Source organism: Spermophilus citellus, assembly GCF_964194105.1.
Source record: "Spermophilus citellus genome assembly, chromosome: 4".
Taxonomy (NCBI): domain Eukaryota; kingdom Metazoa; phylum Chordata; class Mammalia; order Rodentia; family Sciuridae; genus Spermophilus; species Spermophilus citellus.
This window is the reverse complement of record NC_138185.1, coordinates 102,429,478-102,442,239: the sequence shown is the minus strand read 5'-3', so window position 1 is coordinate 102,442,239 and position 12,762 is coordinate 102,429,478. Positions and strand designations below refer to the sequence as shown.

Below are 12,762 nucleotides of genomic sequence, written 5' to 3'. Positions count from 1 at the left end.
CTAATAGTCCCACAATGTGTCAGATGTATGTAGGGAAGACACTTGTGCCCCTCAGACAAAAGTACTCCTCCATCAAGATCATTCATTATATGGATGATGTATTATTGGCTGCTAAATCAGAACAAACAGTTCATGAGGCCTATGACGACCTCGTGAAGTTGTTAGCACAATGTGGGCTGCATATAGCACCTGAAAAGGTTCAAACAGGAGATTCTATTAAGTATTTGGGAGCAACAATTGGGTATGACAAATTACAACCACAAAAAATCACCATACGAACTCAGGATCTTCAAACTCTAAATGATTTTCAGAAACTGCTGGGAGATATTAATTGGATACGAGGATATTTACATATTTCTAATGTTGTACTACAGCCTTTGTATGCTACTCTTAAAGGTGATCCAGATCTTACTTCCCCTCGTAGCCTCACCAAAGAGGCTAGAGCGGCCCTTATGACAGTAGAAGAAGCTATACAACATGCCACTTTATGCAGGCTCCAGAGTGATAAACCTTTTCAATTATGTGTGCTTGCCACTATGCGGCAGCCTACTGGAGTACTATGGCAAGATGGACCTTTGCTATGGATACACCCACATGTATCCCCAGGAAAATCCTTAAAATATTATCCTGATGCTGTTGCAACATTAGCACTTAAAGGGATTCAACAAAGCATTCAATTTTTCGGACAATCACCTTCTTCTCTTATTATACCCTATACTAAAGCTCAACTTAATGTTTTGTGTGCTACTCTAGATAACTGGGCTATTCTATGTTGTTCGTTTCAAGGGGATATTGATAATCATTACCCTTCTCATCCGTTACTCCATTTTGTTAAGGAACATCCTATTATTTTCCCTAAAGTAACTTCATCCAGTCCAATTCCGGGGGCTGTTAATATTTTTACTGATGGTTCCAAGTCTGGAATGGGAGCTTATGTCATTAATGATTCTCCCCCTGTCCAGCATCAATTTGCTCCTGGAAATCCACAATGGGTAGAACTGCAAATTGTTATTGAGGTGTTTAAACAGTGTTCTTTTCCTTTTAATCTCATTTCGGACTCCATCTATGTGGTGCAAGCACTAAAAATCCTAGAGGCTGTGGGAGCTATTAGTGATGCCCGTAATGTATCTGCTTACTTTAATCAGCTTCGACGGCTTATCTGTAGCCGCACTGCTCCCTTTTATCCAATACACATCCGGGCTCACACCTCTCTCCCTGGTCCATTATCACAGGGTAATGCCTGTGCGGACTCAGCCACTCGAGGTCAGTTGATCTGCTTGGCTTCCTCCTTAGAAGAGGCTAAATTGTTTCACCAAAATTTCCATGTTAATGCTTTAACACTGCGCAGGCGTTTTTCCATTTCTAGAGCAGATGCTCGGCAGATAATATTGCACTGTCCCCATTGTGTCACATTTCTTCATCCCCCTACTTATGGAGTGAACCCACGGGGGTTGAAGCCACTGGTTGTCTGGCAAATGGATGTGACACATATACCTGACTTTGGTAACCTCAAGTATGTCCATGTTTCTGTTGATACGTACTCTGGAGTTATTCATGCTTCTGCGTTATCAGGAGAAAAGGCACGTAATGTCATCACTCATTGCCTGGAAGCCTGGGCGGCGTGGGGTGCGCCCACGTCCCTTAAGACTGACAATGGACCTGCTTATACTGGCAGACAATTCACGTCCTTTTGTTCTACTATGGGAGTGCAACTTACTCATGGTCTGCCTTACAATCCTCAAGGACAAGGCATTGTTGAGCGTGCTCATCGCACCTTAAAGGAAACTTTACAAAAACAAAAAGGGGGAATAGGAGCTGGACATACTCCTAAAGAATGCTTGTCCTTAGCTCTCTTTACTATTAATTTTTTGAATTTGGATATTCATGGTCGCTCTGCGGCCGATAGACATGTGTTCCCTCAGCCCTCTGTGATTGGCTATGTTAAGTGGAAAGATGTTCTTACGGGCCAATGGAACGGCCCCGACCCTGTGCTGACATGGGCACGAGGATCCGTATGTGTTTTTCCCCAGGATCGCACGGAACCATTGTGGGTCCCTGAACGCCTGACAAGAAGAGTCCTGACGCCAGCTACTCAGCAACAAGAATTACCACAGCAATCCCGTGATGAGGATCTTCATTCTGCTGAGTGCTCTGGCTCTGGTGCTGATGCCGATGACACAGACGACACCAATGCAATGGTGGGCGGTGGCACGGGCTTGGCCAATGCCGATGCCGGTTCACGGTAATTCCAGTGTCCTTCCCACTCTTTTCTCTACCTCGTGTGAGATGTCTGCGCCCTGTGCCTCTCCTAGAGGGGACGTGGAACGCATTTACAATCAATCTCAAGTTAATCTCACAGGAGTGTTTTGTTTTAGCCTTGGGAACGCTCATTGTATCCGTCTTAAGACCAAGAATTTGACTAACTGGGACAATCCATTGCAGTCCAGTCAAGTCTCAGGGAGCATTCTCAGTACTGTATTGGGCCAAGTAGTCTCAGGGGAACAATCAGGCCCAGGAACCTCCGTAAATAGCTCTGCTTTAACCATAATTACCTTGGCTAGTATCTCCGAGGTACTAATTCCAATGCCCCCATATTCTAGTGGACTTCCTTATGCCACTCATTTTAAGGCTTCTCCTTACTGTACCCCTAATCTTGGTTTCCCCCCAACATTCACGCCTTGTCAGGATTATTCTTGGGAGAAACGTCAAGTTGCTAAAGGTTTCTCCCTTTCCCCCTCTCTTAAGAGGTATGTTTATGACTTTAGCAACAGTGCCAACTCCTCTACAGGAGTGGGTTGGTCCTGGTTTCAATGGCTGATTTCCAACACAAAGGGGGCTTCAGCTGATATTTCTGCACTGGCTCAATTGCTGGGAGCCAAAAGTTGGTTGGCTAATGTTTCTGGCACTGTTTACGAGAGTGAGCGAGGTAGTAGACTCACATCTGTTTCTTTCAACTCTCTGTTGGATAATGCCACATTGCCCCCTGCAGCGGTTTGTGTTCAATCTCCGTTCTTACTCCTTTTGGCTAATGACACCTCGTCAGAAATGCTGGATTGTTTTAATGTTAATTGTTTCTTATCTGAATGTTGGGATGGTTCTTCGGCTGTAGCAGTGGTTATGAAAATTCCAACCTTTGTTCCAATCCCAGTTATTGCGGACCCTGATAAATTCCCCATTGTTGAGCTACTTAGAGTCCGCAGGGATTTTGGAATCACAGCTGCTATAGTGACAGCCGTGGCGGTATCTGCTGCTGCAGCGGTCGCGGCCGGAGTGGCCATGGCCAATCAAGTGCAGACTGCTGCCTCCGTTAATCAAGTTGTTCAACAAACTTCTATGATACTTGAGTCCCAAAATGCAATTAATCAACATATTTTGTCAGGGATCTTAGCTGCCAACCAAAGAATAGATTTACTCCAAGCTCAGGTAGAAGAATTGGCTGATTTGGTGCTTTTGGGCTGTGTTGATCAACGTGCACATTTATGCATAACCTCTGTCAGATTTAATGATTCCAGGAATGCCTCCCGTATCATCGGAGAATACTTGGCCGGAAATTGGTCCATGGCAGCAGAAGACATGATCCAGTCTCAACTAACCCAGATAGCTGTCTTAAATAGTACCCACGTTGATCCCATAACGTTGGGTCAATTCACTGGTTGGATATCTTCTGCCTTTTCCTTTTTTAAAGAGTGGGTGGGGGTAGGCATTTTTGGCGCAATGTGTTGCTTCGGTATGGTTCTCTGCTTGTGGTTTCTCTGCCGCCTTAAGGCCCGCAATGCTCGCGATAAAGCTATGATTATACAAGCACTTGCAGCTTTGGAAACTGGCAACTCACCTCAAGTTTGGCTTGCACAAATTAAACAGTAAACCTTTGACATGGTCGTTGCACCCCAAGTTTTACGGACATTGCACTGGGAACGACATGTCCTTCCTTGTTATTCTCCTAGTGTTGGAAAGCCCTTGCACTCTGCCGGCTTTACTGCCATTGCACACAGATGGGTTTCCACGCTAGTACTTTTCTATCGCTCTATGACCCGTGCCTTTCTTTTAGGGTGTTGCCAACTTGTTTGTCGTTGTATTTCTATACAGCCACAGTTCAGCCTCAGAGACCTAATCATGACTGGCTGAGTAGATACCATTAAACGCCTTGGCAACAACGAGCTGATCTTGTAGTACCCAGAGACGGGCAACTTTCACGCTTGCACTGCAACCTAAGACAGGGGAATGGGGCCTCCCCAAAGACGGGTAAGCAATGTAAGGGCAGTGAACGACCTAAGACAGGGGCTACTTGATTCCCTTTGACGTGCTATAAACAGAAGGAAAAAACTGCTGGCAGTGGATTCCCCCCGGCCCCCAGGGCTTGGATCCAGCCCTGATTTGTATGCACGTCAAGGAGGCCAGCTCACAGGGCCTTAACAGCTTTGTGGTGTCTGTTTTCATATTCAGCCAATAACGGTCATGTGGGAACGTCCTGACCTGCTTGGGTCTGATGAGGTTCCTGGTTGAAGGCTTCGTATGAGTAATGGCGATTCACCTCTACTCTTGCCTGTTTTGTTTTTAGTAAACGAAAGGGGGAACTGTGGCGAGCCGCTTCTGCGGACTGTGGTCACCATTACAAGATGGCGCTGGCCTTGTGGTGGTCTGTGATAAACAACTCCTTCTTTGGGAGAGTTGGCACATGGTTCTTTGACACCCTACGAGAAAGCTCCACGTGGCAGCTTCGCATTGGGTGTTTGGATACTTTATTAAGGCTGGGAGGGGCTTCTGGGAGATTAGAAGAACTCTCGAGAGCTTGAATAAACAGCTGTAAGAAGATTCCCGGTGTTGCGTCTTCCTTGCGGGCAAGGGGGTCGCGACACTTAAGTACCTGAGGCAAAGAAAGCTCAGCACACCCCGCCCTTTTTTTTTTTTTTTTTTTTGAATAATGTCTATACAGGGAGAGTTAGTGGTCTGAAATTGTTGGCTGGGCTGGGGTTTCGGGGCCGAAAACCTACTCCGCGGGAGCCGCCATTTGCTTTCGGCATGCTGCCTTGATGGCCTTGTCTACACGGTCCAGCAGCCACATCTAGAGACTGGAATTGGGCTGTGTGCCGAGCCCTGTCCTCTGAAGGCTGGACCACGGCCTCAAGCGCCTCGGTCGCCTGTTCCCTGCTGCACCTTGTGGCAGAGCCTGCTCTGGGGTCGTTGGGCATCCCCCTGCGAGGGGACCCGTGCTCCGGAGGAGGGGGTTGGAGAGCCGCAGCGGCAGCCGCTTGGGCCCCAGGAGCTAGGCACCGGGCCGAGGAGCAGCGGAGGCCGCGGCGGCGCTGCTAAGGTCGTGGACCAGCGCGGCGCCCAAGAGCGCGGTTATCGCTCCCACCAGGTCTGACAACAGAGGTCCCTTGCACCAGCTACCAGGGGAGTTGCTACCTGAGGGCAAACAAACTCGCTGGGGGTCCTCAGCCCCAAGCCCTACAAACGTAGGGTCCGAGGGAGGAAAACAGAAAGGGTGTGCCCAGGCATCCTGGAAAATAGGGCTCCCAGGAGCAGCAGACCCGGCGTGTAGCCAGTAATGTGGTAAGCGTCACAGGCGAGTGGGGCCTGGATTGAGGAACCACAAGAGAAGGACCTAAGCACTCAGGACTGGAGACTTGCACAGTATGGGAAGAAGAGCTGAGGCACAGTGATCGGTTTCCACCTATCAAGAGGAGAAGCCTGGCCCAGCGGGCATAGCTCCACCTACTGGAAGAGAAGTTAATCGAGCTCTATGACTGCATTTATTATTATTATTATTTTCTTTTTTTTTTAATGATTATTATTAGTATTTTTTTTTATTTTCACTTTTTGTAGTTGACGTTGTTGTTGTTCTTTAACTTTCTTATCAATGGTTTCAATTTTTTTTAATTCTTTTTATTCTTTTATTATTACTATTCTTTTTTTAAACTTCAATTCCCATTTTTTAATACCATTATAATTTTTTGTTTGTTTGTTTTAAATTTTTATTTTTTCGTTTTTTCTCTCTTTCATCTCACTCTTCTCTTTTGTCTATTCATTTCTTTTCAACTTTCCTATTCCCCCTCTCTTGAACCCCACCTGCCTACACTCACTCTCTTTATTGACTTCTTCCCTTCCCCTCTAATACCTCTCCTCCCAAGCATCAAATAAATTTATAAGAGTAAACAGTAACTCAGCAGTCAAACAGAACAAGAAGTATCATGAGCATAAAAAAGCAAGGAAGAAAAGGAGTACAAACAATGCAGGACAGCCTAAATATTCAGGAGGACCTGGAGTCATCAGAAAAATGGCCATATAAAGAACTCAAGGAACACCTTAGACAGATGGAAAGGAACCTTAAAGATCACATTGAAAAGGAATTACAAAAACAGATAAAAGAAGAAGTTAAGAATCTTTATCAGGAGATAGAGATTATTAAAAAAAATCAAACAATAATTCTAGAAATGAAGGAAACGATAAACCAAATTAAAAACTCAATCGAGACTATCACAGAGTGGAGCAAGTAGAAGCCAGAACGTCAGATAATGAAGACAAAATATATCAACTTGAAAAGAGTCTAGCCAACTCAGATAGGCTGGTAAAAAATCACGAGAAAAACATCCAAGAGATTTTGGATAACTTAAAAAAACCAAACTTACGAGTCATCGGGGTAGAGGAAGGCACAGAGATTCATGCCAAGGGAATGAATAACCTGCTGAATGAAATAATTACAGAAAACTTTCCAGAAATAAAAAAGGAAACAGATATACAAATTGTAGATGCATACAGGACACCGAGCACACAAAATCACAGTAGACCAACGCCAAGACACATTGTTATGAAGCTATCCAATATACAGAACAAGGAGAAAATATTAAAAGCTACAAGAGAAAAGAGGCAGATTACATTTAGGGGTAAACCAATAAGGTTGACAACGGATTTTTCATCACAGACGCTGAAAGCGAGAAGATCCTGGAACAACGTATTTCAAACACTGAAAGACAATGGATGCCAACCAAGAATTCTGTATCCAGCAAAATTAAGCTTCAGATACGACAACGAAATAAAAATCTTTCATGATAAACAAAAGCTAAAAGAATTTGTAGCCAGAAAACCAGCATTGCAAAGCGTCTTGAGCAAAACTCTACACGAGGAAGAAATGGAAAACAATAACCAAAACCATCAGCGGGAAGTGCCTCGGTAAAGACAGAGGAAGGGGGGAAAGCTAATCATGGAGAAACAAACTAAATTAGGGTGAAAAAAAAAAAGATAAATAATCAAACATGGCAGGAAGTACAAACCATATATCAATAGTAACTCTAAACGTTAATGGCTTAAACTCTCCAATAAAGCGACATAGGCTGGTAACATGGATTAAAAAAACAAACCCAACAATATGTTGCATCCAGGAGACACATCTGATTGGAAAAGACATACACAGACTCAAGGTAAAAGGTTGGAAAAAATATACCAAGCACACGGTCCTCGTAAGCAAGCAGGCGTGGCCATTCTCATATCGAATAAAATCGACTTCAAGACTAAGTTAATCAAAAGGGATAAGGAAGGACATTATATACTGTTAAAAGGAACCATTCACCAACAAGACATAACAATTATCAATATTTATGCACCAAATAATGGCGCTGCGACGTTCATAAAACAAACTCTCCTCAAGTTCAAGAATCAAATAGACCACAACACAATAATCATGGGTGACTTCAACACACCTCTCTCACCATTGGACAGATCCTCCAAACAAAAGTTGAATAAAGAAACTATTGACCTCAATATCACTATCAATAACCTAGACTTAACTGACATATATAGAATATATCAACCATCATCAAGTGGATATACTTTTTTCTCAGCAGCACATGGAACCTTCTCAAAAATAGATCATATATTATGCCACAGGGCAACCCTCGGTAAATACAAAGGGGTTGAGATAATACCATGCACTCTATCAGATCATAATGGAATGAAACTGGAAATCAATGATAAAAGAAGGAAGGAAAAATCCTACTACACATGGACAATGAACAATATGTTACTGAATGATCAATGGGTTACAGAAGACATAAAGGAGGAAATCAAAAAATTCTTAGAGATAAATGAAAATACAGAAACAACATATCGGAATCTATGGGACACAATGAAAGCAGTTTTAAGAGGGAAATTCATTGCCTGGAGGTCATTCCTCAAAAAAAGGAAAAACCAACAAATAAATGAGCTCACACTTCATCTCAAAGCCCTAGAAAAGGAAGAGCAAAACAATAGCAAATGTAGCAGAAGGCAAGAGCTAATTAAAATCAGAGCAGAAATCAATGAAATTGAAACAAAAGAAACTATTGAAAAAATTAACAAAACAAAAAGTTGGTTCTTTGAAAAAATAAATAAGATCGACAGGCCCCTAGCCATACTAACGAAGAGAAGAAGAGAGAGAACTCAAATCACTAACATACGGGATGAAAAAGGCAATATTACAACAGACGCTTCAGAAATACAGAAAACAATTAGAAATTATTTTGAAAACCTATATTCCAATAAGATAGAAGAAAGTGAAGACATCGATAAATTCCTTAAGTCATATGATTTGCCCAGACTGAGTCAGGAGGAAACTCACAACTTAAACAGACCAATATCAATAGAGGAAATAGAAGAAGCAATCAAAAAACTTCCAACCAAGAAAAGTCCAGGACCGGATGGGTATACAGCGGAGTTCTACAAAACCTTTAAAGAAGAATTAATACCAATACTTTTCAAGTTATTTCAGGAAATAGAAAAAGAGGGAGCTCTTCCAAATTCATTCTATGAGGCCAACATCACCCTGATTCCGAAACCAGACAAAGACACCTCAAAGAAAGAAAACTACAGACCAATATCTCTAATGAACCTAGATGCAAAAATCCTCAATAAAATTCTGGCGAATCGGATACAAAGACATATCAAAAAAATTGTGCACCATGATCAAGTAGGATTCATCCCTGGGATGCAAGGATGGTTCAATATACGGAAATCAATAAATGTTATCCACCACATCAATAGGCTTAAAGATAAGAACCATATGATCATCTCGATAGACGCAGAGAAAGCATTTGACAAAGTACAGCATCCCTTTATGTTCAAAACATTAGAAAAAATAGGGATAACAGGAACTTACCTCAACATTGTAAAAGCTATCTATGCTAAGCCTCAGGCTAGCATCATTCTGAATGGAGAAAAATTGAAGGCATTCCCTCTAAAATCTGGAACAAGACAGGGATGCCCCCTATCACCACTTCTATTCAATATAGTTCTCGAAACACTGGCCAGAGCAATTAGACAGACGAAAGAAATTAAAGGCATAAAAATAGGAAAAGAAGAACTTAAATTATCACTATTTGCAGATGACATGATTCTATACCTAGAAGACCCAAAACGGTCTACAAAAAAACTACTAGAACTAATTAATGAATTCAGCAAAGTGGCAGGATATAAAATTAACACACATAAATCAAAGGCATTTCTGTATATCAGTGACAAAACTTCTGAAACGGAAATGAGGAAAAACACTCCATTCACAATAACCTCAAGAAAAATAAAATACTTGGGAATCAACCTAACAAAAGAGGTGAAAGACCTATACAATGAAAACTACAGAACCCTAAAGAAAGAAATAGAAGAGGATCTTAGAAGATGGAAAAATATACCCTGTTCATGGATAGGCAGAACTAACATCATCAAAATGGCGATTTTACCAAAAGTTCTCTATAGGTTCAATGCAATGCCAATCAAAATCCCAATGGCATTTCTTGTAGAAATAGATAAAGCAATCATGAAATTCATATGGAAAAATAAAAGACCCAGAATAGCAAAAACAATTCTAAGCAGGAAGTGTGAATCAGGTGGTATAGCGATACCAGATTTCAAACTTTACTACAGAGCAATAGTAATAAAAACAGCATGGTACTGGTACCAGAACAGGCGGGTGGACCAATGGTACAGAATAGAGGACACAGAGACTAACCCACAAAGCTACAACTATCTTATACTTCATAAAGGAGCTAAAAACATGCAATGGAGAAAGGATAGCATCTTCAACAAATGGTGTTGGGAAAACTGGAAATCCATATGCAACAAAATGAAACTGAATCCCCTCCTCTCACCATGCACAAAAGTCAACTCAAAGTGGATAAAGGAGCTAGATATCAAATCAGAGACTCTCCGTCTGATAGAAGAAAAAGTTGGCTCCGATCTACAGATTGTGGGGACGGGCTCAAAATTCCTTAATAGGACACCCATAGCACAAGAGTTAATAACAAGAATCAACAAATGGGACTTTCTTAAACTGAAAAGTTTTTTCTCAGCAAGAGAAACAATAAGAGAGGTAAATAGGGAGCCTACATCCTGGGAACAAATTTTTACTCCTCACACTTCAGATAGAGCCCTAATATCCAGAGTATACAAAGAACTCAAAAAATTAGACAATAGGAAAACAAATAACCCAATCAACAAATGGGCCAAGGATATGAACAAACACTTCACAGAGGAGGACATACAATCAATCAACAAGTACATGAAAAAATGCTCACCATCTCTAGCAGTCAGGGAAATGCAAATCAAAACCACCCTAAGATACCACCTCACCCCAGTAAGATTGGCAGCCATGATGAAGTCAAACAACAACAAGTGTTGGCGAGGATGTGGGGAAAAGGGTACTCTTGTTCACTGCTGGTGGGACTGCAAACGGGTGCGGCCAATTTGGAAAGCAGCATGGAGATTCCTGGGAAAGCTGGGAATGGAACCACCATTTGACCCAGCTATTGCCCTACTCGGACTATTTCCTGAAGACCTTAAAAGAGCACACTACAGGGATACTGCCACATCGATGTTCATAGCAGCACAATTCACAATTGCTAGACTGTGGAACCAACCCAGATGCCCTTCAATAGATGAATGGATAAAAAAAATGTGGCATTTATACACCATGGAGTATTACGCAGCACTAAAAAATGACAAAATCACGGAATTTGCAGGGAAATGGATGGCACTAGAGCAGATTATGCTTAGTGAAGCTAGCCAATCCCTAAAAAACAAATACCAAATATCTTCCTTGATATAATGAGAGCAACTAAGAACGGAACAGGGAGGTTGAGCAGGAAGAAAAGACTAGCATTAAACAGAGACATGAGGCGGGAGGGAAAGGGAGAAAAAAAAAAGGGAAATCACATGTAAATGGAGGGAGACCCCCATTGTTATACAAAATTACATATAAGAGGTTGTGAGGGGAATGGGATAACAAACATGGAGGGAAATGAATTACAGTAGATGGGGTAGAGAGAGAAGATGGGAGGGGTGGGGAGGGGGGATAGTAGAGGATAGGAAAGGTAGCAGAATACAATAGTCACTAATATGGCAGTATGTAAAAATGTGATGTGTAACCGATGTGATTCTGCAATCTGTATTTGGGGAAAAAATGGGAGTTCATAACCCAATTGATTCTATTTTATGAAATGTGATTGGTCATGAGCTTTGTAAAGTTGTGAACATCCAATAAAAAAATAAATAAATAAATAAATAAATCAGGATACTAACAACTATCTCTGAAGTAGTTAAATCATAAGTCACAGATAGAGAAACTAACCAATTGAACAAAATAAAGACCCCTAAAATAGTCTAATACTTGCATTATCAAATAGATTTTTGCAATGGCAGGGTCATATGCCAAAATCTATTTGACAAATGATATATGTGGTTGGACAATCATGCCTAAAATCATTACAATAAGTCAAATCTAAATGTCTCACATTTGATCTAGGTGCAAAAGGAACAATAATAATAACACTTTCAAAAGAATACATGAGAGAACATCTTGTGGCTCCAGAATATTCATGTTTCTTTAAAACACACACACACACACACACACACACACACACTACAGGACATTCAGAAAACAAAAAGTTAAATCAGAGTAAGATTTACAAATTCAGATCATAAAAAATAGCTAGTAAGAGAGTACCTACAGATTGGGCAAAGATGCTCATAACACATAGAGCAAATAAAAGAAAACTAGTATTCACTATTTTTGAAGGATTCATATAAATTCTTGAGCTGGAGAGTCCCACAGAAAAAAATGGGCAAAAAGAATTGAACAATTTATTATATATAAGTAAAAACTTGTGAAACTAATTTAAACTGTTGGTTATCTTGATGAGGGTTTTATATGGGATAAAGACATAACAGAAAGGAATAATAGAAGGGCTTCTGGAGCCTTGCAATTTTCTTTTTATCTGCATCCTGATTATATGAGTATTTTTAATTTCTGAAAAACAGTCAAGCTGTAGTCCAATAACTTCACTATGGGCCAGTTTATATATGGTGGTTGACCTATAGTAAACATCACATAAATGTCAGATCTTACTATTTTATCAGTGACCTTGTTTTCTTTTATCTTCCTATGAACATAACAGACTATTTTTCTGTTTGCTTTAGGAACTTTTTTTAGAAGTTTTTCTTCTGACGTTTTTTCAGGGTAATACCATCCTACTCCTTATGGTGTAGAATTTTTATAGACCTCATGTTGATTTTTTTCCTGTTTGCTCATCCTTGAACAAAGGAACATCTGCTATGCTGGGTGCTTGCCAACAGTGGGGTGTACTGACTGCACTTGACCCCCACTTACTGTTCACATGATAGCTTGTAGACTCTCCCACATGGATGTAAAACAGAGAGCAGGTTGACACAGACACTGACTTAATTTTTGGAGCCTAACAGAGATTCATGTAGTGCCTTTCTATCAAATTGAAGGGCATC

At 41.2% G+C, this 12,762-nt stretch overlaps 1 long non-coding RNA gene across 1 annotated transcript in view; it reads left to right on the top strand.

Moving 5' to 3' along the window:
• LOC308646678 overlaps positions 1-12,762 on the top strand; it is a 1,527,418-nt gene that overhangs the window by 479,560 nt on the left and 1,035,096 nt on the right. Inside the window, exon 2 of the long non-coding RNA XR_014021448.1 lies at positions 4,104-4,242. This is a non-coding gene — a long non-coding RNA (uncharacterized lncRNA). The remainder of the gene's footprint in view (positions 1-4,103; positions 4,243-12,762) is intronic.